The sequence below is a fragment of the Bos indicus x Bos taurus genome, chromosome 18 (genome assembly GCF_003369695.1).
Source record: "Bos indicus x Bos taurus breed Angus x Brahman F1 hybrid chromosome 18, Bos_hybrid_MaternalHap_v2.0, whole genome shotgun sequence".
Lineage (NCBI taxonomy): Eukaryota > Metazoa > Chordata > Mammalia > Artiodactyla > Bovidae > Bos > Bos indicus x Bos taurus.
This window is the reverse complement of record NC_040093.1, coordinates 15,298,552-15,305,644: the sequence shown is the minus strand read 5'-3', so window position 1 is coordinate 15,305,644 and position 7,093 is coordinate 15,298,552. Positions and strand designations below refer to the sequence as shown.

The window sequence follows — 7,093 nt, the reverse complement described above, 5'->3', positions numbered from 1 at the left end:
GCTCTTCATTGCAGTGCTCCAGCTTCTTACTGTTGAGGAGCACGAGCTCTAGAGGATGAGTTTCAGTAGTTGTGGCACATGGGCTTAGCTGTTCCTAGGCATGTGGGATCTTCTCAGACCAGGGATCGAACCCGTGTTCCATGCGTTTAAAGATTCCTAACCACTGGACCACCAGGGAAGCCCTCCACTCACATTTCTCACCCAGTTGCTGCAAATTCAGAATCTCATGACTTCCTCAGATTGGGTATTTTGCTAGAATAACTCATGAACTCAGGAAAATACTCTGCTTATGATTAGTACTATTATAGCAAGAGCCACAATTTGGAAGCAGCAAAAGGGAGAGCTCTAGGTCAAAGACAGGGTAGGTTCCACATGCAAGCTCCCCCATGTCCTCTCCCCATGGAGTCGGGACATATCACCTTCAGCCATGCTGAAGCAAGCTCATTGAATCATTGGTGTTCAGACTGTTCATTTGGGTTTTATCACATCAGCAGGCATGACTGAATCACGGGCCATGACATTGAACTCAATGTCTACCCCTACTTCCATCCCTAGATGACAGGCTGGCCCAAGCTTCATCTCCTAACTGCAAGGTTGGTCATTGGGATGAATGGGCCCCCACGCTGAGCCATAGTGTTGGCATGAACTCTGAAGGGGTCCAGGAACTCCTGAACACCAAAGACGGTCCTATAAGTTGGAAAATTACAGGACCAAGGGCAATGACTTGACAAGTTTTTTTATTATACTGCACTGTTACTTGTAGTCCCCATGTTGACCTTCATGCATGCTCAGTCACTCAGTCCTGTCCAACTCTTTGAGACCCCATGGACTGTAGTCCACCAGGCTCCTCTGCCTATGGCATTTCCCAGGCAAGAATACTGGAGTGGGTTGTCATTTCCTCCCCCATGGGTTCTTCTCAATGCAGGGATCGAACCCATGTCTACTGCATTTCCTGCATTGGCAGGCAAATTCTTCACCACTGAGCCACCTGGGAAGTCCCCTGCCATGCTGACACACTCCCTGAATTCAGATTTGTGGCCATTATCACAGGACTCCTTAGATCCTAGCTCAGAATTAGGCTGCTTTTGGTCCTGGTTGTACGTATTAGCCACATTCTATGGGTCCTTTGAGATTTATTCCCTTTTCTCCCTTTTGCCACACTAATAATTTCTATTTGGGGATTTTGAGATTTGGTGACCAAAGGAGGCTGGGGACAGTCTTGTGAGGAAGCTGTTGTCTTTTTTTTTTTAAATACATTTATTCTTCTGTATATTTTGGCTAAGCTGTGCAGTTTGCAGGATCTTAGTTCTGCAACCAGGGATTGAACCTGGTCCTCAGCAGTGTTAAGTGCTGTGTCCTGACCACTGGAATCCTAGAAATTCCTGAAACTAAGTAGAACTAAGGCAGGAGGTAGATGCCCTCTCTTCCCCCCCGACCCCAGGGTAAAGTGACTGGAGATTTATTCCCTTTGAACCAAAGCTCCAAGACGAGAATAGCAGGACAATTAAGGGAGGAGGCTGGGCCCTTCCCAGACCACATATTTCTCATTCTCAAAGTTGGGAGACCTCCCTGACCTCACATGTACAAAAAGTCTCCTTGGAGGTCAAACGAGAGTATTGTTAACTCAGACCAGGTTACCCATAGGTCCCCTCAGTAGAATCTATCATGGCCAAGAGATGCGTGTACACATATGGGAGGATCCTGATATACCAAATACGGAACATGAACCAGGCAAGTCAAAATGCTTGGCCAAAGAAAACTCAGAAGAAATGCCCCATGAAAGTAATTCAAACTGCCATGAGAGTGCAACCCTCACACACCACAATTGCACTCATCTCATGCTAGCAAGGTAATGCTCAAAATTCTCCAAGCCAGGCTTCAACAGTACGTGAACCATGAACTTTCTGATGTTCAAACTGGATTTTAAAAAGGCAGAGGAACCAGAGATCAAATTGCCAACATCAGTTGGATCATTGAAAAAAACTAGAGAGTTCCAGAAAAACATCTACTTCTGTTTTATTGACTTTGCCAAAGCCTTTGACTGTGTGGATCACAACAAACTGTGGAAAATTCTTCAAGAGATGGGAATACCAGACCACCTGATCTGCCTCTTGAAAAATCTATATGCAAGTCAGGAAGCAACAGGTAGAATTGGACATGGAATGACAGACTGGTTCCAAATAGGGAAAGGAGTATGTCAAGGCTGTGTATTGTTATCCTGCTTATTTAACTTACATGCAGAGTACATCATGAGAAATGCTGGGCTAGATGAAGTACAAGCTAGAATCAAGATTGCTGGGAGAAATATCAGTAACCTCAGATATGCAGATGACACCACCTTTATGGCAAAAAGCAAAGAACTAAAGAGCCTCTTGAAAGTGAAAGAGAAGAGTGAAAAAGTTGGCTTAAAATGCAACATTCAGAAAACTAAGATCATGGCATCTGGTCCCATCACTTCATGGCAAATAGATAGGGAAACAGTGGAAACAGTGACAGACTTTATTTTTGAGGGCTCCAAAATCACTCCAAATGGTGACTTCAGCCATGAGATTAAAGGGAGTGTGCTCCTTGGAAGAAAAGCTATGGCCAACCTAGACAGCATATTAAAAAGCAGAGACATTACTTCGCCAACAAAGGTCCATCTAGTCAAAGCTGTGTTTTTTCCAGTAGTCATGCACAGATGTGAGAGTTGGACTATAAAGAAAGCTGAGTGCCGAAGAATTGATGCTTTCGAACTGTGGTGTTGGAGACAACTCTTGAGAGTCCCTTGGACTGCAAGGAGATCCAACCAGTCCATCCTAAAGGAAATCAATCCTGAATATTATTGGAAGGCCTGATGCTGAAGCTGAAACTCCAATACTTTGGCCACCTGAGGCGAATTACTGACTCACTGGAAAAGACCCTAATACTGGGAAAGATTGAAGGTGGAAGGAGAAGGGGATGACAGAGGATGAGATGGTTGGATGGCTTCACTGACTCAATGGACATGAGTTTGAGTAAACTCTGGGAGTTGGTGATGGACAGGGAAGCCTGGCATGTTGCCATCCATGGGGTCATAAAGAGTCGGACACGACTGAGCAACTGAACTAAACTGAAGTGAAGGTGCAACACAGGGACTCTCCCTCTGAGTCTGCCCATGTGTCTAGTCACAAGTACTATACTTTTTCCTCTTAATAAATACTCTACCTGCTTGACTACTTACCGTCTTGGTGGAAATTCTTTTCTGCAGACCTGAGGGCTAGGGCTTTTGTCACTGACCACAGGTCTAGTGGCTAGGATCTGGTGCTTTCACTGCTGTAACTTGGCCTCAGTCTCTGGGATCTCAGTCTGTTGAAGCTCCACTTCAAGTCATTGGAGGCTGAGGCCACCAGAGATCAGATCAAAGGAGGAATCAAAGAGAATCTCATATATTAAACTCTTAGATTCTTTGAGTTTAAAAGTAAGAGTCAATAGAAGAGGCACAGGCAGTGAGCCTTTTCCCAGCAAACAAAGCTACCAAGGTGGTCTTGCAAATTAAGGATGGCAAATCCATTTCCTTAAAAAAAGTTCTCAAGGGGAATATATAAAACACCTAAGTTTGAAATGAAATTAAAAGGCGCTTGCTCCTTGGAAGAAAGGCTATGACCCTAGACAGTGTATTAAAAAGCAGAGACATCACTTTGCTGACAAAGGTCTGTATAGTCAAAGCTGTGGTTTTTCCAGTAGTTATGTACGGATGTGAGAGTTGGACCATAAAGAAGGTTAAGTGCTGAAGAACTGATGCTTTTGAACTGTGGTGTTGGAGAAGACTCTTGAGAATCTCTTGGACAGCAAAGAGATCAAACCAGTCAATCCTAATGAAAATCAATCCTGAATATTATTGGAAGGACTGATGCTGAAGCTGAAGCTCCAATACTTTGGCCACCTGATTCGAAGAACTGACTCCTTGGAAAAGACCCTGATGCTAGGAAAGATTGAAGGCGGGAGGAGAAGGGGACAGCAGAGGATGAGATGGTTGGATGGCATCACTGACTCAATGGACATGAGTTTGAGCCAAGTCTGGGAGATAAGTGAAGGACAGGGAATCCTGGCATACTGCAGTCCATGAGGTCACAAAGAGATGGACACAACTGAACAACACACATTTCAAAAGCCAGACTATTTCCAAACTCTTGGTTCTTTACCTTGGATTGTCTCGAGAGAGTATTTCAAGGTAAGTTTTCAAGGATTCATCTTTTGCAAACATATCCAAATACCTTCCCCATTAGCAGTCCTGTTTTGGCGATGAATGGCAAGCAATATGCTTGGATTAGAGGTCCTAATTCCACTTGAATGCAGTTTCTTCTCTTCTGACAACAAAACCATTTGCAGAGATTTGGAAATCATGAGCTTCCTAGGAGGGAGAAGGTGTGTTTTGCCAAAAGTTTTACTTTTGTTTTAGTTTTGAAGGATTTGTTAACAAGAGAAATCACTCATTACACACACACACACACACACACACAAACAATTTCAATATTTAATAGTGGGTTATGTGACAATTTCAATACACAATCATTAAACAAACAAACAAAAAAATAGAAATAATAGAGAGATGTAACCGCATATACACCACCAAATTGGGCCAAAACCTACATCTAGACTTGACCAGCGCTGTGAAGCCCCAAATGACAGCAATTTGGAGTCCCAGTTGGGAAAAAGGTCGCAGGCGGTGCATCCACCCCACGGGTGAGACTTCATATTGAAGCTTTGGGGGCTCCCGCTTATAATCCCAGGCCACAAATTGATGTTATCATCATTTTGTGTGCAAAAGTGCAGCTCTGGTTTTTCTTTAATTTTTACAATGCTATTTGTTTCACCTTGTAAGTCACAAGATTCCTTAGACTCTGGGGGACTGGCCAGGTCTCCAGGGGCTTAAGAAATTCCCAAGACTCACTCCCTTTCTTATCTAACTTATTGGTAACTTATTGGTAATAATTGGTATGCTTGCGGGCAGGCATGTAGTCCAGGCAGGGTTCAGGTAAAGGCCAGAAGTTGGTCAGAGGCTTGCTCCCCTACTTCTGAAACCTGAACAAGACTACCTCCATTTTAATTTCCCTAACAAGGTGCTATTCTCGTTCATTTGAAAACAGTCTTTCAGATTGGCTGGTTGACTACAGTCCCCTTTCAAGACCTGGTGTGCATTGTTGATGACAGAGTTGGGTTTGTGTAGGGGTCATAGCTGAGCCGAGCCAGGATGGGGGTGATCTGGACCATGTTCTGGGACACATCACCAGGGATGTGGCCTGTCCACTTGGAGAGAAATTCCAGATCCACAGGCATGATGACCTGGGCTGTGGATCACTTGATCTTGGACAGGGAAATGCTGCTGGGCTTGCTGATTATGTCCTTGTCGCACAGGTCAGTACTGCTCCAGGTGGTGGCAAGGAGGTCAAGGATGAGCCAGAGGGTGACCCAGGGTGCAGCACCACCTACTCTTAGTACAGAGGCAGGCACTTGTCCTTGCCCACCTCCATACACAGGGCATACATAACCTCCATGGCCTGGCTCCACTTGGTGAGGTAGTCGTGGTAGCTGCGGAGGTTGAAGCTGGCAATGGTGATATTGCAGGTGACCATGGAGTACATGGAGGCCCAATTGTCCTGCACCACCAGCAGGGAAGAGGTGCAACAGGTAGACAGAAAACTTGAGTGTGGAGGAGTATTTGTTGCAGAGGATGCCGACTGGCTTGCCGTGCTTGGCTATCACCTCCAGGTTGAAGGCCTGCATGGCCACATCCAGCACCTCATCAATTATGCCCACCTCGTCCAACTGCAGCTTCTCCTGGTTAGACTTGTGTTGAGGTCCTTTAATGGACCAGAACCTGGTGGTCCAGAGTCAATGATAAGAAAGTAAAAGAGAGAGAGAAGAGGCTGATATTCCTTGGTTTATGCAGAAAACCAATAAAGCTCTTGACACAGAGCTTGCCCTGCTACAGGTAGTCACCATGAGCCCTCTCGAGGCGGGTGAAGGCACAGTGTGCCTTCTCGAGAGGGTCTTAGAAGCCCCGGCAAGAAAGTGAGCTCAGCAGGCTTCTGTGCTCCAAAGAATTAGCCTGAGAGAGAGTGAGAAAGAGACAGAGAGAGACAGACCCAGGGACCCAAGCTCTGATGGAGCAAAGGTGTTTTATTCAACATAATGTGGGTATATACACAGTCTTACAAGGCAGCTATTTTCAGCAAAGATAAAAATCAAAAGTCCAGACTTACAAATTATCATAAGGCAATCCATATCAAAGACAGAGGGTTGTAAATAATCACTTTTACCGTATGGTTCATAAAAAGGAAGAGGGTCATAAATAGTTACTTATCACTGTATGGAAAAACTAACGAAGGAAATGCATGCATTCCTCAGCCCTGGAGCGGTTTGGCAACTCCTCTTAAATCCTGAATATTCAGGAATTAATAAGGGACAGAGGATTCATGACAGATCCAAAAGAGCACACAGGAAGCCTCCTGTTACATGCTTCCTGACAGACTTGGACCAGGCCTGGTGCATGGCCAGCACATGGGGGATGATGTGGGTCTCCTTGCAGCACTGCATCTTGGAGTGAGCATCCAGCATGGCACACAACAGCATGGTGTCCCTCCAGGGCAGGAATCCCAAGAAGATGAGTGACAAGGCCTTCCCATAGAGGTACTCCAGGTGGTCCATGCCCACTATCACCAGGTTCTCCAGGGCAGGCATTATTAATTGGCCAGGTGAGGGGATTTCACATACTAATTTCAATAGTGACCTGGGCATGACTATAGTCTTTCTTTTAAAATAAATTTCCTCAGGGCCAAACAATTATACCCTTGGAGTGGAGAAATTTACCACTGCAGCCATGAAATTAAAAGATACTTACTCCTTGGAAGAAAAGTTATGACCAACCTAGATAGCATATTCAAAAGCAGAGACATTACTTTGCCAACAAAGGTCCGTCTAGTCAAGGCTATGGTTTTTCCAGTGCTGATATATGGATGTGAGAGTTGGACTGTGAATAAAGCTGAGCACCGAAGAATTGATGCTTTTGAACTGTGGTGTTGGAGAAGACTCTTTCGAGTCCCTTGGACTGCAAGGAGATCCAACCAGTCCA

At 45.0% G+C, this 7,093-nt stretch overlaps 1 pseudogene; it reads right to left on the bottom strand.

The window, feature by feature from the left end:
- Positions 1 to 5,053: 5,053 nt before the first annotated feature.
- LOC113875305 lies at positions 5,054 to 6,845 on the bottom strand (annotated as a pseudogene).
- Positions 6,846 to 7,093: the final 248 nt, after the last annotated feature.